The sequence below is a fragment of the Calonectris borealis genome, chromosome 14 (genome assembly GCF_964195595.1).
Source record: "Calonectris borealis chromosome 14, bCalBor7.hap1.2, whole genome shotgun sequence".
NCBI classification, from domain to species: Eukaryota; Metazoa; Chordata; class Aves; order Procellariiformes; family Procellariidae; genus Calonectris; species Calonectris borealis.
The window spans coordinates 9,648,906-9,673,243 of NC_134325.1; the positions used below are offsets into that span (position 1 = coordinate 9,648,906).

At 36.1% G+C, this 24,338-nt stretch overlaps 1 protein-coding gene across 6 annotated transcripts in view; it reads right to left on the reverse strand.

The window, feature by feature from the left end:
* Positions 1 to 24,131, reverse strand: part of IRAG1 (inositol 1,4,5-triphosphate receptor associated 1) — a 79,270-nt gene extending 55,139 nt beyond the window's left edge. For 2 of the 6 annotated variants that reach the window (XM_075163162.1, XM_075163160.1), the window contains exons 1-2: positions 23,592 to 24,131; positions 13,514 to 13,634 (exon numbers count right to left, since the gene is read on the reverse strand). The gene's annotated coding sequence lies outside the window, so the exon portion shown is untranslated. The remainder of the gene's footprint in view (positions 1 to 13,513; positions 13,635 to 23,591) is intronic. The other 4 variants (XM_075163157.1, XM_075163161.1, XM_075163159.1 and 1 more) reach the window with 4 other exon arrangements.
* Between the last annotated feature and the right edge of the window lie 207 nt (positions 24,132 to 24,338).

A 24,338-nucleotide genomic window follows, 5' to 3' on the forward strand; every position in this document is an offset into this window, starting at 1 on the left:
TGGAAAAAACGACTACCAAAGGTCTAACTTAGAAACTTAAATAAGTTGAAGGCAATTAGGGCAGAACACAATTGCTTAGTGACCTAGGAGTCTTGTTGCTAGTCAAGCAAAAACTTTTCCAAATGAAGAAATTAAACAAAATTCTTTTTTTCTCCAATTACAACGGGTAATCCCAGCGGGCACACTTTGTTGAACAAACCAACAATAAATAGCTTTCTTTGGGATCCTAAAATACAATTGTAGTCTTTCAAGCAGGGAGATTATACTCAGCTCTCCATCTTGCATAGATAAATAGCGAAGCAGCAAAATAAGTATTTTATTCTCATTTTATGCTTCCTGGACGAAATCAGATTCACAGTTGCTTACTTTAGTGACACATGTACATGTTTTTGTTTGCATTGCAAAAATCAACGCACCCAAAAGAGCACATATGTATCTCACTTCCTTGTTTATGAAAAAAGAATTATGAATCCAATTCCACTGAGTTTTCTTAAATATTCCTGTACACCAGGAAAGGAATAACTATAGTATCAACTTATTCAAATAATCAGCCATTGTGTGGACTTTGACTGCTGACTGCTTATTTGACTGCAGTTAACTTATATGTTACTGTATGATGGCCAGACTGGAGGATCAATTCCCAGAATCAAGAAATTATTTAGGTTGGTCATTCAGACCAACCTCCTCCTTATAGCAGGGTCAGCACTGAAGCAACTAGACTAAGTTGCTTTGGACTTTGTCCAGTTGGAACTTGAAAACTTCCAAGGATAGAAATTACAGAATTTCTGGTAGATCTGATCCAGTGTTTAATTACCCCCACAGTAATTTCTCCCCCTCCCCCACCTCACCCTTACATCCGGTCAGAACATCCCTTGTTGTATTTTATGATCATTGTCTCTCATTCTCCTGCAGTCAGAGGCTACATGCACCTCTGTAAAGCGCCCGAGTCCATCTTTTTAGTAACATCTTCTTAAATATTGCAAGACTGCAACTAGTTTCTTCTCCAGGCTCAGCAATACCAGTTTGTTCCCTTAGCATCCCCTCACAGGATGTGTGCCTCCTGACTACCATAGAGACTCTCCCTGGATTTGCTCAAGTTTATCAACATCCTAGGGCCCAAAACCAGATGTGGTAAACCATATCTGATGAAAATGTATTCCTACCCATCCTCCACTCATCTAATAAATGGATAGACCCTCCAGGAACTTCACTTGTAATGCCAGGTGACATGTAATGCCAGTAGTATGAACTAACTACATTATTTGTATCTAATTATTCAGCTGCTTTTTCCACTGATATAGTAGTTCACTCTAGTCTGTAATGTCCCAACTTGGATACAGGGGTGCTATATATTAGATCACAAGAAATGTTGCTTTTGCTAGGAACAGTCCAATTTTATCCCTAGATTACACATTGATTCTGCAGGCCTAGCTGTCTGTGAAGAAGCAAAAAACAACACATATACCTCTCCCCTCCTGCTAACGTATGATATGTGAATGAGCAATAACATTTTGTAATGCCATCTTTTAGGCTCTTTTGCTGGAAATAGAAACAACTTGAAAGCCAGCAGCTACACTAATTTCTCTTATCAATATCTAGCTTCAGAAACAGGTCATAAAAAAAGATTAATCATACAAAGGATGATTGTTCATTTCAGTATTATCCAAAGAGAGGGGAAAAAAAGTTCTCAGTGTCTCATTCAGGTGTGAGGTCAATGCAGAGTCAGGGCCAAAAGCCCTGTTCTTGCTCAAAAGACCTATTAAAGCAACACAAGATTTTGCAAACATACTTTGCAGAGGGTCTTTTGCCTGTATTGCTGAATCATCTGCTGTTTTCTTCCTTGCTACTGAAAGTATGCTTCTGGGACCATATTAAAAATATGCTGAAGAGTACCTTTCAGATGTAGTCACACAGTATTCACACTATGAAGTTCTTAGAGTAAGCATTCCCTAACTGATTTGTTTTTCATTTAGATTTAATTTTTAAAAGGTGTGATGGGAAGAGGCAGCATATTTACTGGACAGTTCAACTTATGTATATAAGACTCAGACTTTCAGTATTTTGGAGGAAGCTTTTTTTTTTTTGTACTGGGATTTAAAAACAAAGACCCACAATATCTAGAGCCAAAAAGACCATCCTGTAACTGCTGAATTTAGCAAAGAAATTCAACGTGCATTTTACTGGCCAAGTTAGCAATGGATTGGACGACTCTCCAATGAGGTGCATACAGTAGTTGAAACAGCAACAAATTCCTCAGAGTGGTGTTTCCTCTTCAGCTAATTGTGCTAATTGAGACAGTTATGAATTTCAAGGTGAGACCAACACAGAGTATTTGATTTAATAATCTGAGGGCTGCATAGGTATTCTATCAGACAGGATGATGTAGTAATTGAGACTGAGCTAAAATAAATACTCTAAACTCCACAAATCATGCGGAAATAGTGTGTTAGCACAGAAACTGTTCCATTAGGCATGCTCTTGACACTGTTCTTATATTTCATACAATAAAATATTCATTTGTATTCTTTAGAAGAGTATTTCATAATGCAGCCACAGTACTGATTTAAACCTCAGCCATAAATAACATTTGGTGAGCTTTGAGAGACAAACCCTTTTGCAAGCAGCCCACTTTATGGCTTTCCATACTTTGTTGAGATTTTCGATCTGAATCGGTGCATGTTCCAAACTCCCAATGCAAACAAGTCCTTGAAACAAAAAGACTGATGGCAGCAGAGTTCTGACTGAAACTTTTAATAGAGCAGTGCATCATATTAGCATTACAACTAACTACACAGGTACTTCAACTGATTACTTAAACGTAAGGTTCGGCCTACTGTCCCTAGTTTGAAAATATCAGTATCGCAGGAGGGAGACTTAATCTGAGGTAGCACTTGCAAGACTCTCTCACGTAATCTCAGGGTGTATCTCTGACTTGAGGAGTCAAGTGTCATGATTCTGTCCTAATCTTAGATGCCAAACTCAGCTACTTCACCTGATCTATATGTGGCCTGATCAAAGAACAGAAAGCCTAGCAGAAGGAGACTTCCCAGTGTCTGTAGTCTAGCACCCACAGCCAAAATTACAGGAGAAATAATTTGCCCTTGTTTTATCCTTATTTGACATGCAGATGAGGTAACTTCAGGAAAAATAAACCTGAGCTCTTTATTCTAACGTTTGGAAAAGGGAGAAAGCATCCTGCTTATCACTTCAGAAAGAAGAGATTTGCTGACTTGCAGAAAGGATGGTCAGAAAATGAAAGCTAACAGTTGTTTGTGAGAAAAGAAAAGCAAGTTCCCATTTCCTGTGTTCTCAAAGCTCTGCCCTTAGGTTTCATCGGAATCCAAACTGAGGGACAAGAGATTATGACTAGTACAAAAAAAAAAATTCCAGAGCTGCCTTTCCACTGTATCTACCATACAAAGTCTTTACCTACAGAATCCCAGGATTGGAAAAACATGGTAATGCAGAAAAGTGACAATTCAACACTTTATTTTGCAGGTGTCCTTAAAAGTAAAGAGCTCTCTTAGACCATCCACTTCAATAGCAGCTCAATCATTCTATACTGCTTGACCTTCAAGATACTAACTTCTTTAGAATTTAACTAAAGAAGAATTTAACTATCTACTGCCGATTTCCTCACTTTAAGGAAACACAGATGTACACTGAACAGGGACTACACTGAAGTCAGCATTTTCAAGTGTGCAACACCAAAGCTAAGCTCTTAAAACCAGATTTAAGTGAATGAAGTATATAATTCCTCTTACTTTTAAATCCTTCTCAGCAGGATTTACGGGTATTCATATGGCCCATTTTGGTTACTCGCTAAAGTTCTAGATTCAGGAGCTTTACAATTTGCACTCTAATTTGGAAACTATCCTCATTGGCTTCTGTCTGCTAGGAAGCATGGTAAGAAAAACAATAACTTTTCATTTTCTTTAAAAAGTTACCAAATACAAAACTCTAAGTCTTTAAGAACAGATGGTTTGCTAACCTTATTTTTGCAGTTTTCAGTGATTGTTCTCCAAAACTCAGAACTAGGAAAGTTAATAATAAAGATCAAAGCTATCAGAACAAGAAAGGAGTTTTTATGGATTGACCGGCATGTACTGTACCAAAAAGCCACATTTTTCTGCGTAATTAGACAGTTCAGAACAAAGCTTTGAGGCAAACAACAGCTTTGCTCTTCTGGAATAGCACAAGGCAAGTGTAGCAAAATGTTCCTCATGTCCAATTTGTCAAAATCTTTCCCTGATAAAATTATTTAGCCAACACCATTCCATCACTGATTATATCCAGGAGTTGATCCAAAAACAATGTACCAGCTTTATGCACAATCTCATCTCATCAACATCTAAAAAATCCCACACTCACTTATTATAGTTTTATCAGTGCTGTGCACAGGGAGTCCCTAGCAAAGAAGTCAGCTTAAACCAGAGAATTACTTCTGCAGGGAAAGAGAATTACAGACTTTGGGGTTTTTAGAAAATGGGAGAGGTGAGGAGGAGTAAAAGGAGCTGAGTTACTCATGGAAGAGAATTTAAAAGAGAAACAGGACATACCATGGGTCAAGATTTGCAATATAAGATCCCACTCATTTTTCTCCGTCTCTCTTCCACAGTACACCATCTCTACAGTAAGGGCAAGTGAATAAGGTGCATACTTGCCTTTCAGTCAGCTCAGTTTGCAACCAGTAGTTTAGCTCAAGCTGCTAATGACTGAGGTTGTAGGACATGTCCTGTTCCATTGTAGCTGCTAAAAGTTTGATAACTTCTGGCAGAGGAGCAAGATGACAATGTGGGGGAGGAGCAGCATTCACATCTTGATACTGAGCTAAATGTACCAGAACTCATCTTTCTTAGCCCTGTTTTATAGCACTTTATCAGCTCTGTTAGAATTCAATATTGCTATTGTCATTACTGTCTGAAGAAATTGTGATGTGTATCTAATTATGCTCATTTTATAACTTTTATATAAATCAGACAAAATGGTATTCTGTGTTTGCCTACTTATAAAAAATTTGTATACAATAAGTATATGGTCCGTATACATTGAGATTTATTGTCTTACCATTTTTTATTCTTTCCTTATATTGAATAAACTACACAAAGTTATATTAAATTAATGGAATGTGGCTACTTTAATTTATATTTAAAACAGTTGTAGAAAGCTATGGAATGAAAAAGATTCAATGATTCTAATATATTATGAAATAAAAAATACAAAACAAGGCAAAATACTTAGACAATGTGTCTTAAAAGAAGATATAAGCAAGTCATTGTAATTTTAACAATACCATAGAACTACACAGATAAGACTAAATAGAAGAAATGCTGAAATAGCAATGCTTCAAAAGTTTTATTATTAATGAAAGTTTTGGGGTTTTAGAATGCCTCTGAACAACATTCTGGCAAATGCGGAGACAAAAAGCTGCACATTAACTACCTGAGGTAGTGGCGGGCAGATAAAAAAAAACCTTGAAGAGACTGAGATAAAGGCAAACAGTATAAGTAATGAATGATGCTCATTCTTTCCAAACATTTCCTTCAATATTTTGATGTTGACCTTGAAGTGCTTTGCTATTTTGCCAAAACAAACCAAATCTCTCATTTGAGGACTGATTGCTTTATAATTTTATTATCACATAAGGCTTTCATCCTAGTTCCTAACTTTAAGATAACTGTCATACATAACGAATTAATGTAATATTTTATTACTTAATAGATGCAGATATGAGAATGATAAATTAACACAGGGCTGCACAGAATTCCAAACTTTGCTATTTCATTAAATTTCTTTACAGAAGTCAACAAGCAGGCAATATGTATTTTCAAAGAGAGGTTTTGATAAAGTTCTCTACCAAACATCTTAAGGAAACTCTGCTCTCACAGGACAATAGGGAAGACCTCTTGTAATTTAAGGAAGAAAACAACGGGTAGGAGTTACAGGTCTGCCTCTCTGCTGCAGAGATCGCACTCCCACAGGAACTGTGGTATTCAACATAGTCATGACGAATCTGGAAATGAGAGTGTGTACCCCTGATTAAAGATGAGATGGGATAATCAGATCTAAAGCCAGCCAAGGCAATTTATGAGATACTGAATGATAAAATGGCAGGTGAAATACACTGCTGAAAAAAGCAAATCAGTGCACACGGGGAAAAATAACTAAGATATACTTAGCTAAATCAGAGCCCATCATTGTGTTTTACCAGTCAGGAAAAAGATCTGAGTCATTTTAGATAGTTCTCTGAATATAGCATTCAGCAGCAGCCAAAAAGGCAAAAATGTTAAGAATTAGTAAAAAAGAATTGAGAACAACATAGATTATGAGCATATCATGCCCAAATCTTCAAAACAGTTCTAGTCACATCTCAAAAAAAAAAAACCCCAACAAATACAAAGGGTACATAGAAGAAAGAACGGTCAGAAAGGGCAAATGGTTTCCATGCAAAAAAGACTAGAGCACTTCAAGTGTCCCTTGAAGAAGGGACACTTCTGGATAGGAAGAGCTTAGAAATTTCAAAAAAAATCATGAACAGACTGGAGAGGGTGGCCTATTAATTATTTGCTCACAATTCATCACAGTACACAAGGATAAGGGTGCCAAAAGCAGTTTTTAGACAATAGTTTAAGTACAAAAGAAGCTCCTTCACACAGTATATAAAATTAAATAATTGAATTTGTTATCATAGGAAGTTGTAAAAGAATTGGAGCATATAAGTGAGTTTTTTATATATATATAAAAAGGGATTAAATGCATTCAGAGGAGAGGTACAGTGGTGGTTATACCTGGAAAGCCCTAACCTGCAGATGGTTGAAAGCAGTGAGGGTTAAAGAATGTTCCTGCTTTTGGCGTAAGGTAAACATGATCCTCATGTGGGGTTAAGTAAATGGTTTGCATGACCTGGATATGCAGCTCTAATGTTCACTGGTGGAAGCAGGTTCAATTTCTAAAAGAAACTGATTTTGAGAAAGTGAACAAAGGAAAATTGCCTTTATGCCCATTATGAGTAATTAGCAACACTGAAGGAAGGGATGGATAGAACAACAGAGAAAAGAAAGTAATAGGAGAAAAAGACTTTTTTCCTTACATTTTTCTAGTCAATACAAGACAGTACATGCTAAGACTACAGGCAGGACTAAGATCCTGCTGCCATAGGATGGTACTGTGCTGGATTCCCAAGTAGCCTTCTTGAAGAAGTAAACATATCTCAGTCTGAAGAATGTCTGGCATCTCCCTGCTTTGTCACGTTTTAGATTCTTGCATATGAACACACTTCAGATGTTTTTAAGAGGCTATTTCGGTAGCAGGCCACTGAAATTATTTTCAGTTCTTTAAGATTCATCATGCAAGTAGTACTAGATTTCACAGGAGAAAAGACAGTGAGCCAGCACTTTTCAAACTTTGCAGTCTTACATATACATACAGACATTTGCTTGCGCACACACACAATGACATTCCCAATTTTATAGCTGTATGAAGAAAATTCTGTTTGACTGCAGTATTATTTAATAGAAGAAACAGGTGAAAATCAATGTAGAATCTTCTTCCCCTCCTCCTTTCCCCAGAAGATCAAGAAACTGAGACTGGCATGAAAGTTTACACACACCTTGATTACAAAGGATTATTACCATTCTCCATCTTTTTTTCCTTCTTATTATTTTTCCTTCTTACTAGCCTACCAGTTTCTTCCTTTGCCATCCCCTTACCTATCATATATATTCAATTGCACAGTGCTGCCTATACTCCCAATGCCTCACATGTGGCTGAGTCAGAAAAAAACATGAAAATAACCTCTTCTCAAGTCAGCAGTACAAACTGGGGGAATGTTTTAAGACGCTCTTGCAACTCCCACTGTTTTTCTCCCACAGAATCTATACCAGTAGAGTGCAAAGGAATAAACCAAACCTTCTGAGATAGAGGCTGGTAGTATCTCTTCTCTTCTCTAATTAATATTTCTTTCTAGTTCAGCCAGTATAAAAAAAAAAGTCAGGTCTCAGCAGGCAAGGAAATGTTAAAAAAACCCAACCAACCAACCAACAAAACCCAAAACAAAACAAAAACCAAAACAACCCACCACAAACTCAACTCAAAAAGATTGGTCTCAGATATGATGGATGGCCTTCCCCCCCGAGGTATTTAAATTTTGAAAAAAAAATTAGAAATACTATATATCAGCCACATGATTTTAGAACTTTAAAAGTTATTTCACACTGTAAATAATATTTCCCTTGCATATCTAGTAAGCTGAATCTATAAAAGAAATTCCACAATGAGGTTGCTTTAACAAAGAGATAATATACATCATTATAACTTTTCATGCGCTATTGCTAGATTCTACATCATAGGCTAACTGTACATAGACAACTAACAGTCCCTGCACAACACCGAAGCAGACAAATCATAATTAATTTTTGTCTCCCAAACTTTGTAAGCAACCTACTTTCTTTTCCAGTAATGAAAAGCACAATCAAAGCTTCCACTCGCTACAGAAAGGCTTCGAAGAGACAGACTGTACATACTGTTTGCCTCTAAACTTCCAAGTTTTCCCTGTGCTGGATTGCTGCAGCATTAAGTTAAATGTTATACCTTTAACCTTAGGGGGCCACATCTTGTCCTCCTGTTGTAAGGCCTGCCAGACAGAAGCAAGGAAAGCTTACTAACATCAAATCTTGGGAGTATAGACAAGCAAAAGAACATGATACCAAGCAGGGAATGACTCTCTTTTTAAAAGAACTATTATGCTTCATTCATGGTCTCTGAATACCTATTCCATGATTACCTTCACCCAGAAGACAGCTACTCAGAAAGCAGCAAGAATCTGTCTTTTGGGGTGGGGAAAGGGGAGTGTCTCTTAATATAAGCACAATAATCGTACATTAAGGAACCTGAAGTAATTAATAATTTCTAAAATAAAAAAGCCAAAATTCTTTCCCACTGACATCACAAGAGCTTTGCTTGACTACTCAGGATATGGCCAGTATGAAAATTTTGGGAAAAAAAGGTCATCTTTTGATAACAGACTAGTAAGGAGCTGCAATACTGCCTCCTTTTCAACCTAATAATTTTAAATGAAACATCATGTTTTCTAGAAAATTACATAATTTTCCATGCTTTTACCATATACTTGGGTTCTATTGTCTAGTATGGCCCTTGTTATCTTGCGGAACACCTTCTGCAGCTACATATCAAAATACATACTGGTAGCTACACCTGAAACAGCTCATAAAACTAACTAAAGCTTTATTTTGAGAAAGTAACCAAACAATTCTTTTCAATCCTGGTGATAAAGGTTTTACAATTTATCACGGAAGAGGAGAGAAAAAGTTGAATAACAGTTAGTATTCATGTAGAATTGGTCTGGACAGGAATACACGCTTCCAATTCACTGCCTCTTCAACTGAGGTGGGTCAAACACAGGTTGAATTATGCCTTTATGGCACACAAAGTATAAATTTCTCAGTAGTGAGAATCTGTCCCACAGAACTGTAGCACTCCTAACATAATACTGATAAATGAGCTACAACTGGGCTTGTTTTTACACATTTATTCCCAAAATACGAATTTTTGGCTGTAAAGAGAAATTGTCTTAAGAATAATTCCATTTAATTAAACTACAAAATAATTTTTATACAGCATTAAAGCAACAGATTTATTATAAGGGAAATACATGTAGTATCTGTCTACCTTGTATGATTGCTTCCATAGTCAGTTTTACAGATATGCCTTTTCTTATTTAAAAGATTTTATTCCAGTTCTTGTCTTTGGCCCAGGGAGGAATTGTTATGAAATGTCAGTCATCATCTTTATCACATATGTATTCCAAGTTCAAAGCTTCTGTGATACAAACACGATGCTATAGTATCAAGCATTTAAAATGATATATTTTCTTCCAATTAAAAATCATCAGGATTGAGAACTTTATCTAAAGAAAATATAAACAAATTTGCTACAAACTAGGAGAAAAATACAACTTGTTTGTTTTATCACTGTGATGACAATTTCTTTAAGGAAAAAGAGGAGGGGTTTGTAACTTGTTTTTGCTTTGGCACATAAAAAAAGCATTAGGGAACTTTTCAAAAGACAGTTTTTCCAACATCCAAAAGTTAAATTCTCATCTCAGTATCCCTCTTCCCCTTGAAGCTCTCACGTTTGCAGTTTTGCCTTAAAAATTGTTTTGGTACCGATTATGAAACTTTCTCTGGTTTACCTGTATCTCTATAAATTCAGTTAAACTGAAGCGAACACTAGCTTTACATTAGTCCTCTTATAGTTATTAGAGTTGATATAAAGAAAGCAAAACTTGATAAGCTGAGGAAGTGGGTTTTATTTTTTTTTCCTTACAGACAACGCAGATATTTGCTTTCACTTGTCCACTGAAAATGCTGTTTTCATTCAAAAACTCATCAATTTGTATATGGCTGGATACACTTGCTAAATACTGATCTAAGATTTCTTTCAAATGTTTCTACCAAAACCAGTAACACCAAATTTGATGTTCTCTGCAGGGGAAGGAGCAAGAGAAGAAAAAGAGCCTAGACCTATTCCATGTACATCATCTTTAATAAGAGAGTTATTATAATACAACATGCTTTCAACAGATTGAGAAACATGAGAATATGTATAAACAGGACCTTTCATGGAGACTCACTTTAGCCTAAGGCCATTTGTCTCCCTAAGTTTTCTGTTTGGTTGGTTGCTTTGGTTTTTTATTTGTTTTTAAGTCAACTTAAGTTCCTGCCCTAAAATCAGGAATTTAATTTAGGCTATCTGAATTGCACTTTGGAAGAAGCTCTTTTCTTCTCAGCTGACTACAGGGGAAGCCCAGAGAGACAAACTTCATTAGGCTAAAATTAACCTTTTTTTATATAACCCCCTTTCCTGAAGTGACTTACTTCAGATTACCTTCCAAATAAATTGGGGCAGGGGAAAAAATAGTGGGCTAAAGAGAGATAACTTCTATCCTTGTCTTAATTCTTAATTTTATTGGCTAAGAAATTAAATTCTTAAGAATTAAAATCTTAATTCTCTTTATTAGTCTTCTCTTCTATCCAAATCCCAGGCTGCAGTCATTAGGAAGCCATCTTCCCAATAGATTTGCCTCACGAATTGAAAGAAATAAGAAAGCTAGAACTAGAGTTACTAGGTTTTCTATAAACACTTAATGTATGTTCCACTAATCTTTTTTCACATCCTTCCTTTATTTCTTCTTTATAATACATAACAACTGACTATGAAAAAGTAACATTTGCCAAGCTAGCTTAACAAACAAGATATACAATGTATATATCTATGCAAAAAAAAAAATTAAATCTATCTAAAGACCAATTAATACCAATGATACTATTTGAGCTGTGTAAATAAGATAATGTCAAATTGTGTTGAATGTGTTTCTAAGGCATGTAAAGATTTTTTCCAACACAAACTTTTTTGTTGTTGTTAATGTTTCTTAGTTAGAACAATGTTTATCTTAATTTCCATGGCACATAATGGCAACCCACAAATACATTTCCTAAGTGTTCCCTCTAAGTATTTTGTTTTTAACCCTCTTGGAGAGAAAAAAGTACATTTTTTACGGAACAAAGAGAATAAAGTTACTAACTGAACATGCCATTTTTGTGTTTTTGTTAAAGGAAATATTTATATTTAAAGTCAGAGCCAGCTACGATTTTTTTCCAAAATTCTCATTATCCAGTTAACTCAGAAATGATTTTCTGAAGAAACAACAGAATCTAGGAGATAAACAAACAGAGCAACTACAATACTTTCCATAACAATTCATTTGCCAACCTGAGTGAACTGCACCACACTTTTCTATCACCCACATGAAAGAAAAAACACTTCAATTCTAAATGCATGTTAAGCATGCTTTTGAACTAAGTTGAAGCAAAAAGCAAATTTCAATCACATAGCATGTTTTAATTACAACTAATATCTTAACTGAACATTGTACTGCAGAGCTTCATGAATATTCAATGACAGAGTAACCAATTACACAATATTAATGCTTTTGGTATTAAAAATTACATTTCCTTCTTGAATTTTTGCAGCAGAGTGGAGTAATGGAATTTTATTTAGTTTACTCATCAGATTCATACTCTGTCTTCATTTGTATTTCTGCAACTATACCAAGCCAAAAATCATAAGTCACATAACTTCTGCATGCCTTTGCCGAGTAAATTGACTAGAAAAACTATTTGCCCAATTGGCTTTCACAAAGCTACACATTTGTAACCCTTACTATGATGGGTTAATATTCCTTAGGGAGGTCTGTACATTGAAAACACGTTGAATATGCTTTACATTGGTACGTTACTCAATCTTCATAACTGAGCGGAACATTGAAATTTCACCAATTTAAATCATTATTTCATAGCGCAAATGCAGCAGAAAATACTAGAACCATGTTTTTAAGAAAGCGAGGGATGCAACAGTTCGGTTCTGAACTCTTCAAGAGATCTGGTTCTTCACTGCGTATTTCCACTGTATAACAGCACATCTTTCACTATATCCTGCGAATATTTTGGGAAAGCTGAGTTTTTTGGGGGTTGGTTTGTTTGTTTGTTTCTCAAAAGACCTATTTAAGAACCTCAGAACATTCAAAATACTAGCAACATAATTCTTCAGCTTTTTCAAATAACACTTGCTAATATAGCTAAGATTTACCACTGTGAAGGAGAAATTATCATTCCCCGATGCACTTAAGTACAAGAAGTCTGCCACTGTTTCTTACTTCATCTGAACTGTTAATCAGATGTTGGTATTGTGTAACACTGCTTCAGGATAGGTCATAATTATTAAATTTACTATAGTAAAACTCATCGCGTTATCTAATAGTAGCTGTCTGGTCTTCTGCACTTCTGAACTAAATCTCACTTTTGTCACATACCCAAACTGTATAGCACTTTCATTTAGCAAGAATGCACAGTTACATAGTGAGTTTCATGACGTAACCTGCATCCCTGAACGTCCATCAAGGTGGAGCATTGAACTCAGTGGGAATTATGTTTGATAGTTATGGACAAAAATATAGCTTTTGGATATTATTTAGGTAATCCAATAATGATTTTTATCTTCTAGTTCATTAACTTCAGTTTCTGATCTGGAGTCCAAAGGATTAACATTTTCACAGACAGTAAGCTATCACTGTTGGCCTCAACAGAAGGGTGTACAAACACAGAAATTGATGTTACATAAACATTTTCTTAGCGTTCCATACCTTCTCATCTCTAACTTCTATACTATTTTTTATGAACGATTTAATTAAAATTGGTTTATGAAGCAGCACTTACTTTAAAAACTAGCAAATGGTAAACATACATGTTAATCAACCAAAAAATGACTGAAATATTTGAAAAAATTGTCAGAATAACAAGTAGCTGACCTATGTAACCCTTATATGCACAAGACTCCTATTAACTTCACTGGATGAGACCCACAAATGAGAAATTAGCCCAATTGTTTCAAGTAACAGAAGGAAAATTTAAAATGCAATTAGAAAGCTAGATATTACCTATCTGAGGAATTTAAGGTCTGGAATTGTCATGGTCAGCATAGTGCCCTGTAGCAGAGGTGAAGAAAGGATAGTGAAAATTCAGCAGGCTGATGGTTGGAATGCTGTAGGCAGGAGCTTCCTGTTTTAAACACAAAAAGAAACAAATTTAATGTTATCTGGACAGAAAAGAGGTTTTTTTGTTTGTTTAAGCAAAACAAACAACTCCTCCCAAACAGATGATCAAGCAAAGAAGGAAAACAGGATGTTACCATAGGTTAATTTCTTTCAAATAATCACAGAATAACTAATTGGTGACTAACAGAAGTAAAGTATGTAGTCAGTTTGCTTAAGAACAAATGAGATCTTATTCTGCCATTTTTTAACCGAAGTTAACTTTAACAAAAACGGCTTCTAGAAATTTCTAAAGTGAGCTAAAGGAAGCCAGAGGGGGAGTTCTTTAACAGGATCACCAGCTCTCTCTGGTTTTGTGAGCATCTGTTTAGTGTTGCTGGTTTTCCCAAAGTTATTTAAATCCCATGAAATCAAGCGGGGGGGGGGGGTGGTGGTGGTGGTGGTGGAATGAAGTACACGTTATCTGATCCATAAAACCAATATTTGCATACTCTGAGTAATCTTCAGAGAAATAATCCAGTATTTTGCTGTATATTTTCAAGAAAAAATTAAATCTGTTACAGGTGATTAAAAGAGTACCTAAAGGAACACGTCTGTGATGTGGAACTCCTGGAGTTTTGTCAACCTTGGAGCTTGCATACTGACCTCGTATATGCACAAACAAAGCGACATCACTAGTGGAGAAACGACTTCAGATGCAAGTAAATTTTCAGAGAATGAATTCTTGATCCTCAGCTGCCTTCTTCAAATGACCAGAAAGCAAATGAGGGCTGCTGTCTCTGGATATTACTTTATTCTCCCTTGCTAAGCTTCAAACATCTGTTATATAAGGAAAGTCTAATTAGAATGGCTGCCTACACCCAGCTGGCTGATATTTATTTGCTATGGGAAGAACCTGTCCACTAATAACATTCCCATGAGTCTGACTGACATGCCTGACAAGCAGACTGGGTAGAGTCTATAGCCTGTTCCCGACGACTGCAGAAACCTCAGATCTTTCCCCTTTAGGCATTGCAGCCTTGATGGAAAAATCTGCAAAATAGATGGGGGTCTGGTTTACAATCTAACAGTGCTCTGCACTGCTTTGGAAAGACGAGAAACATATGGACTGCCACAAACTATTAGAATTTAGTGTGAAATCACAGAACAGTTATCAGCACATAGCTTTCATGATCTGTTTCACACGCATTTGCAAAAGTTTTCCAAAATAAAGTTAAGGTACCAGTGCACAAACAGGCAGTTTTGTAACCTATGCCTCTACATTAGGAAACAAGTTGTCTTCTAAGTTGCTGAGCAAACAAAATCTGTTCTTCAGGTATTTTATTTTAATGATTTTGCATCTTAGCTCCGCCATCATAATAAGCTCACTTGTCTCCTGCCATTTTGGAGGGATAAGAAACAGCATTTGCTGTACCCTGGTTTTGAGCTTCACACATGCCAGGTTGCCAGCTGGCAGATCAAACAGAATAAATGATTTCAGCTCATAGTGGGGCCTTTACCCCTTAGCAGCACTAAGCTGGGTCTCTCCTCTCTTACCACACCACTGATTTTCACTTGTAGGAACATAATACTTTTAAGATCCTCTCCTGCCAAATTCAAGAAGTTGGACAAGTTCAAAGGCTACTGGGAGGGAACGAAGGGAGGGCAGGGAAGAAGGGGGAAGGATAGTTGGCTGACAACCAAAATAACAGCACAATCTTTATTCCAAGGAAAACAAGACCAAAAATAGATTTTTGGAAAGCATAAATGCATAGCTAACACTTAAAGAAGGCTAGTGGACAATATATAATGAGAAATGTGTCTCTAACCAATAGCCATAATTCTTTTTTCCTTGAAAAAAGCTTACGCAGCCATGTCGTCTGTTCAACTCTCCCTCTTCCCCCCTGCACTGCAATAACTTTTGAAGCTGGTGAACAGTTTCAACCAAAGCTGACCGAAGGAATGTCAGGTATCAGGCAGTTTGCACTTCCATGGCAGATGCAAGTTCAGGGGTACAGCATCCGAAACAGAGACTATACAGAATAGCTTTGAAATATAGAATAAACTGATGTTGTAACAACCGTGGTGAGGGTGCTATACGTATAGGATACAGTTCTAAGGAAAATCAGCTTTCTGTATTTCAAGTATTTAACAGTTTTATGAAACATAAAAGCTACAGTTTTTAAGTTTCACACATCTCCTCCTCCCATTGTCTTCTCCTCCTCCCCAATTAAGTTATTCATATAACCACGTATTGTCAACAGTAGAAGTTACATTATTGTCAATGAAGCATAGATATGCTAATTTTACAGGCACACTATGTGTAACCACACAAGCATCTATCCAAGCTTGACATAAAAGATAATCACTGGAATTCTAAGAAAAATGTAATAAACAAGTATCAATAAATATTTATGGACCTAATACTTGGACTCTTCTATGAGATCTGTTAAAAAAACAAAAACAAACGAAAACCACAATCAGTCCTGTTGACATTTTTGTTTAATAAACCCATTTGGAACGTGATTGTCCAGTGCCCCATGCAGAACAGTTGAGAAGGAAAGTAAACAAAGAATCCACATGGAGGTTGAGAAAGATGCATGCTTCCATGCGCATGGAAGTTTGTGCAGTTATAAAGCTACAAAATGTCAAATTTTTCAACAATTAAAAACAAAATTGAAATATTAAAACTAAATCCCAAAGATGCTCAAAATTCGTTACACAAAATACTGTAATGAGGTTGCAAATACAAGCTATTCTGTAGTAGAAATGAGAGAGGTGCTACTATCTATGTAACACTGCAACTATTATTTTGAGAAAAACTGTAAGCCGTGTACATGGTAGTAGTTTACTCAGACTTTTTACAAAAATAAAGTAGCCCAAATGTACCTAGAAGTATTAAGGATTTAGGTGTGCCGTCAAACCACAGAGTACCACAGTGCCTCTAAGAATCACTTCATCTATATGTTTACCAGCATAGTGACCCTTGAACAAGAATATTAATCGCTATCTAATAACTGAAACAAAAATTAAAAATATGTATTTCTGCCACTCATACATTCTTGATATCAGACCTCTCAACTGGACTTCAAAGCATACGGTAAGGAAAACACTTGAAATAATTATGTGACTGTTGTGGATTACCATATTCAAACTGAACAGCACACTGTTATGCAGTTCGAGCTGATCTCATTTGAACCTTGAGGATTCTTCAAGCAATTAGGAATAATGAGAACAGAACAATTATATTACTTTCAAACAAGGCTCCAATTTTTCCAAGTCGTCTTCTCCCTGTCTAACTTGTTCCTTAGTAGAATAGAGAACAAGGTATAGAAATGCCTGAAGTAACAATTCAATTCCATAACTGAACTTATAGTTGCCAAAATAACATGCCTTCCTTTACTTGCTATGTTTTATAAAGGAAGTTGAATTTCCTGCTCTCTTCAAGAAGCAACTGAATGTTCAAGGCTTTGAGCCCCAGAGAGATGCTAAGGATTCCATTAGCTACTATTTAATTTCTTTTCTTTTTGATAGCAGGGTTCCCATAGCTGCCTCAGGAGCAACAGTATTTCAGACTGACTATTGTAATGTTACAGAAAGGAAATCTACACAGTCCGATGCACTCTGTATGCTGATTTTCACACTTGATATCATGGGACTGGAGGAATTTACAGAAAGGTCAACATTTTCAGCATCTTCTCTTGCAGAGAAATGGGAAGTTGCTCAAAGTATTGGACTCTGTCACACAAGTCATAAAGAAGCAACTGAATTAAGTAGCGATCCAACTGTCCCTTCTGACACAGCCACTCTGGGATTTATACAGTTAGGCCACATTTTGCTCACAGATTTGCTCACAGGGCACCTGGAACTATGTGGCAACTCCGCCCTCTAGTATACTGAGCATCTTTATCATATTGTCAGTCCCACAATCTCCCTGTCCCAGAAAGGGCTGGTAATGCACTATGGCAATTTGTACATCATTTTTGAGATTTTTATTGCTATAGCAACTGAGTGTAGGCATTTAAACATAGCAACAGACTTTTTATAGCACTTTCTTGGATGTCAAAATGGCATGTTGTTTTATTTTCTAAGCAGATGCTCAGAAGATAAGTACACAAGATGAATGTGCAGTACCCACCTTCAAAAGGAAGAAAAAACCTCCCAACTTCATAACAGCTGAATTATACAAGTAGACAGATAAGTGTAAGGCATATTGTGAGTTTAAAGGATTTTGTTCTGAGAAAGCATATCACTAACTACTACCTGAGAACAAGATTAGGAGAAAAACTTTGTTGATTTGTCCCCATTTTGTAAAAAGATGTGCAAGAAATTTACAAGGTCCTACTCTAAAGGGAAAAAACTTTTCATCAACTTTGATCTTTACCTGTTAAGCAACAGAAAAAGGGAAATTGTCTTCATATTAAGTAGAGCCAGATTCTCAGGAGGGATCGAAATCTACTGAGACAGACCCTTAGTTCATGCACAGGGGCAAAGCTCCACACATTCCAAACACAGCAACAGTCATTTACAAGAAGTGAGAGTTTGACCTGCTATGTGGTTTAAGGAAATACAATTCATCATTTTCATAATACGAAAGGCTACTTTTCTCTGGTATAGTATTTTTCTCTGGGTCTTTTAAGTTCTGTATCATTTCTGCAAGTGATCAGTGACAAACACCACTTGGTGTTTAATGTAATTTCTGAATACAGTCCTAGACATGGAAATACCAAACAGCAACAGGATGGATTTCCTGGGGGATCTTTAGGTATTATTCACCTTTCTGTTATGGTTATATGTCAGCTTTGTATAGAGTGGGATGGTTGATGTTTGCCATTTTACCAACAAAAAAAATATTTAAAATCTGTTAAACAGGAAATGTCAAAGACTTTAAAAAAAAAATTAATCCAACAGGAAATGTCAAGAGCTTCTTATAAAGGTACAAGGTTGTTAATATTCCAGTGAGTCTATTTGATTAGCATATCATCAATGAGTTTTGGACAGGACATTTTAATGCTGTGTTTTAAGCAGGAGAGATTTCAAACCGGTCCTAAAAGCTCAGCACACAGATAAAAATTGAGCTTTACATGTTGGGGTTTTAGAATATATCCCACAAATTCTTTCTTGCTGTCCCTCACAGATATTTTCACTTAATTCAGTGAATAAGCACAGAGCAGTTTTCAAGTCTCCCAATCTTGCTTCAAGTATTTAAGATACTTGGGAATTCTGATACATCTGCATAGTTTTCTACAGTCTGCTCCACTGACTACTGCACTTACTAAAAACAGCTTTTAGAGCAATGCTGATAATTATACCTATCAAAGAATAGGAATGATAAGTTTATTAACTGCCATAGCCCTCAGGGAAGTCAAGATGATAGGCACAGCTATATTTGCATAGGGAACTAAGCACAATATTTAAATCTGCTTACAAGATTTTTCCAGTTTGAGATGATGTGCAGAACATCAATTTGACTTAGCACCTCCCCCTGGAGCAAACTCCACTCTCCATTGCAACTAGGCCCCTAATTGTATTGTGCTATTTTCATGAGCCCAAAGGTCAGTCACATTCATTCACTATTTAAAAAGAAAATATGGGAAATTCAGTGGCTGAAATTGTGAAGCACGTGTGCATTTTTATACATTGTTAAATTACTTCCCTTCCACTCCACAAGGTCTCCTTCAACTTATGGTTAGACACTTTCTTCTTAATTTTTCTATTCAGCAGTTAGAGCACAGTTCAGCACAACTTTGGAAGTTTTAACAGGAAATGTTAATCGTCATATCACGCTTTATTATATTCTACTACCTGCACACATAGACCTCCTTCTAAAAAGGCCTTTTCAGAGACATTTCAGAGAAACTGGGGGAACATTTGAAAATGAAATAGTGGATTTTTTTTCCCCCCAAATTTCAGAAACAGATCTCATTCTACAGATCCTACCATTTGTTAGTTCATCCCTCTAAGTCCACAACAAGATGGGCGAAAATGGACCTACTGCTCCTACTCAAATTCTCCTATATTTCAGACTCTTATTTCCTGCTGACTAACATAGCCTTTACCTTTGTGGTATTCACAAAGAGCCTGATTTGGCACCACTGAAGTGAATGGAAACTTTGCTGATGATTTCAAAAGCAAAGGCTCAGAGCCAAATTCTCCATGTATAACTTCAGCGTTACAAAACATGCCGCAGAATTATATAAACAGCAATAATTTTACTCTGAAGCCAAGCCCCTAGCCCAAAGCAATTGCCGTACTTGAACCAGCGGCACAGAATTTCTACCACATATCCACTTCCAGGATGCAAAACCTTACAACTGGTAAGAAAAAAAAAAGTACAACTCCTACATAAAATGCTTCCCCCCGCCCCGTTTGTTATATCAACTTTTCAACTGCTTTGCTTTTTGCAGGAATTGCAGCAACTAGTCCATTGGACCCCATTTTATAGCCATGAGATAGCAGGTCTGTTTGGACAATCACCAAGATAAGTGTATTTGCACATAAATCAGGGGACAGCACAGTGATTCTAAAGTATAACTTTGTATCATGACAAAACACAACAGAATATGCTTTAGCATTAGTTGGAGGAAGAAACTTTCAGGTTTACATACACACTTGACATACATTACCTTGCAAGTTTGCATATTTCCCTCCCTGCTCCTCTCATCCTCCCTGCTGTGTTAGCATAAAAAAAGGCCTTACTTGTCCAAACCCACAGGTGATCATATTTACAATATTACAGATCCCTGATGACTTGTGATACCTAAAGACTTTGGGTTTTGTACATTTTAAGGGAAGGTAAATGTTCTAGAAGATGATAAAGTATTCTTGATTTCAGCTATTAGTTAGGGGGCGATGGAAGTTGTTGTTGTTGGTTTTGTTGTTATTTAGATCTTTCAGATACTTAATATATTTGGTAATTCCTATGTAAAATTGAATTTTGCAAATTATTTTCCAGATTGTAAAATTAATGATAGACACATTGAAATAAACAAAGTTAAAAAAAAAAAAGTAAAGAAAAAGTCTATTACATCTACCTACTGAGGAGGATTAAATCCCAGGATGCTGTTAAAGTCCAAGCTCTCCAACAAACCTGAGGCTACAAGTCCACTTACTCTAAGTATCAAATCCCTCTCTCCTTTTCAGAATTCTTAGGACCTACTTTCCAGGGAGGGAAACTGAGTTATTATTTCAAAGTGCTACCATAACAGTCACAGACTTAGTTCTCCATAACATACCTCTACACACAGATATAAGCAATAATTCATGTCTTGAGTCACTAGCTTATAAGCTCACAAAGATCCATCACCCTCTCAGGTATCCTTTCTGACAGTGATACTGAGATCCAAAACATCTCTTTGACCCACTTTTCAAAGGAAGTACAAGTAGAGAACACATCACAAGGAAATTCTGCTTAGTTTACAGGAAGATTACAAGTTAGGACAGAAAAGATATATCTCTCTGCCCACAAATCCCCCAGATCTTTAAATAGCTCACAAACCTTGAAACAGCAAGGATTTTCTTTCCCCTTCCACTCACAAGCCATTTGATGCTTCTTTTTCCTGGACTTATACACTTTTCTAAGAACAGCAACTAGATGAGGCAAGAGAACTCCATGACATGTAAGGAACATACACATACGACCCTTGAAATGAGAAGCTTTCATATCTGTCTCTTCTCAGTACCAACTCCCTATACCTCAGTTGCCATACTCTGTCTCATCCAGCTTTTCAAAAAGTAATTTGACACCATACTATCATTAAAAGCTGTCAGAAAGCAGATTGATCCAAAGGAGAACGGAAGAAGCTGGTGCTGAAGATTAGAACTATGAATCTGGCTGCTAGGTAATTCTTAACTTTCGCTGCTTTGGTCTCAGATAAATAGGATTATAGTTATTAAAACTGACTCAAACTTATACAAAGATAGGAGGTAGGGAGGTGTACAGGTTTCACGTCCACAGCCAATTTAGAACTTAATCCAGAGGAATGTAAATCAGATGGATTTATATAAGTTAAATACATTGATAATCCTAGGTACTTTATCATAGTGCTGATATTAACACACAATTTTCACTGTGTACAAATGAGCAACCTGTACTTTTTGTATTAAATTACACTTATTGTCATCATAACATCTTTACTGAAGATAAATTTACACATAGATACTATATAATATATTCTAAGTTCCAAAATAAAAAAGGATTGTATGGAATAAGAACAATAGTTGTTGAAATGCTACAAGATGTCATACATTAGAAATATATATTTAGTTCAGACATGGAGGAGTTAGACACAGATTAGTTATTCCCGTCCACACAAAAAATTAAAAATAACTTATTAAAACTTAAACACCTTCTAAATACCGTCTAAAGTTGCATATCCTTGCACAAGTTGAAGGGGTGCATAAAACGTCACAAGTAAAGTAACATATGCAAGACCAGCAAATCAGAACAAGTGCCTCTGGAGACTAGAAAATACAAGAATATTAAAAGAGCGAGGACTCTCTAGTATTCAGCATTTAATATATTGGACCGTTAATTTCCACTGTTAGTTCTAATAAACTTAGATTTCTATGGGTTGTATTGTTAGATTATTAAGCTCCAAGTTTGGTATAATTGTTCATTTGGGATATAATTGTTGATTTAAAACATGAAGGACAGCTAGAAGATTAACCTAAAAGAACGAAGCTGTTCATTAATGATAGTCCAGAGAAAACAAGAGGAAAATTAATTACAAGTTTTGCAACCGGTTGTGAAATATTCTAACAAGTAAGATTCATTTATCACATTCTCTTGAAGCTGGATGAAGTGAACTTTCATTAAAGTATACACAACAGCTACCACAGCAAATATAAATGTAGTAACTGTTAGCACTTGCAGGAACACTGTCTACACTCAGAACTCTAAATTCACCGAATCTTTGCATAGCATAAACTAAAAACTACTGTCTAATCACTCTGCAAAGATGGAAATTCACTGCTGATTGCAGAGAATTTTTCACCAGATGAAACCATGCTATATACAATTTGAAAAATCAACTCACTAACACAAGTTGTTACTAACATGAGTTAGTAACAGAAACATGAGTCTTCAATTTCAGCTATCATTTCCTTGTACTGACCTCATTCTTTCATGTTGTTTACATACTCTGTCTGAAAAAAAGAGCTTAACATACACATTAGTAAGACAAAAAAGTGTTTTAATTTGCCAAGAAAATAAAATACACTTCAGTGCAGAGTACCTACCAAACAGCACAGAAAAAACTGAAGACTGAAATATCAGGAAATGTAAATATTGTGATTTTTCATACTAAAGCAAACATGCTTTAACATTTGAAGGTGGGTTTTTTTTTTCTGTACAGCATTCCAATTAGACACAACTTCACGGCATTAATTTACCTCTAATAGGACTAAACGCAAACACATACTGTACAAAGAAATGGCTCCAGAAACGTCTTTTTAAAAGATAGGTTCTAGACACAAGTAGGTAATCCTTCAAAATTAACAACTCCAGCACTTTTAAAAGCAAGCATGTGGGAAGGAAAGTCATACAATTAAAAAAAAAAGAAAAAAGAAATCTGTTAAGTATCTGTTTCCCTATAACATGTATTGCTGCTAACTAAGACTCTCTAATGGTTAACATAATACAGATAACAGTATCTGTGGATCAGGTTGCCTTGAATTACTGACTACGTACCTTTATTAATCAAGTCTCAGTATAATTAACATAGCTTTTTCTTTTTCATTCTTGTACATTCCCAAACAGTATATAAGAAGAACTAGGTTTCATTAACTACACCCACTTTTTAAGCAGCTAAAATTTGAAGTAGATTTGGGGGGGGGGGGGAAGGGGGGGAGGAGAGGAAGAGGTAGAAAGAACCAACTACTCGGTATCACAACAACAAGGTACTGTACCTTTAAGGAGGAAATATGGTTCCGTTCTGTTTCACGGCTGAAAAAGAGCTTATTCTCAGTTATAGAGATTACTTACCTAAAACTTCAGTTATTCCTCTTTTTTCCCCTCAGGCCAGCCTCTCTTTCACTCTTGGGAGCTTTTACCATTTAAGGTCAATGTTACATCTGGCTCTAGTAACTAAGGCTGTAGCAATTTTTAACTCAGAGATCCAACAGGCTGTCTAACATTAGAATGAGAGTTTAAATTTAAAGTAACTCTTCAGAAAGCCTCTCTCTTGCCTCAGAGAATTACAGAATAAAAGGCTTTCCTATTCTGGCATAAGTACTCAGAGTACAACGTGATGCAGACATCCCATTAGCATTCTTCAAGTTCACTGCATATAAGGCTCTACTTACTCATTTCTGATTAAAATGGGCAAGTAGGAAGAACAGATGAAATACTTTACATCGTGTTATGTTAACCCTTAGAATTTTTTTACTGACACAGCTGCTCCTATTTTTCATTCCCCCCGCTTTGTTTGGTCAGGAGTCTAAATTAGAGAGCCAATACAAGGCATGTGAACTTTTAAGGAACTAAAGAACATTGGCTTCAGTCCAGTCATGGGCTCTGCTCTCCACTTGTAGAATATGAATAGTTCCCATTGAAGTCCATAGAAGTTGCTTGTATCCCATGAGAGACCATAGCTACAAAGGGGGCATGAAGAGAGAGAAAAAAAAAAAACAAACCCAAAACATTTACCACGCTATATTCAGGTATCTGCAGGAGAATCACATGCATGTTATTCAGAGCTCAGCTCTGAAATGGACACAGATCTTACTCCAG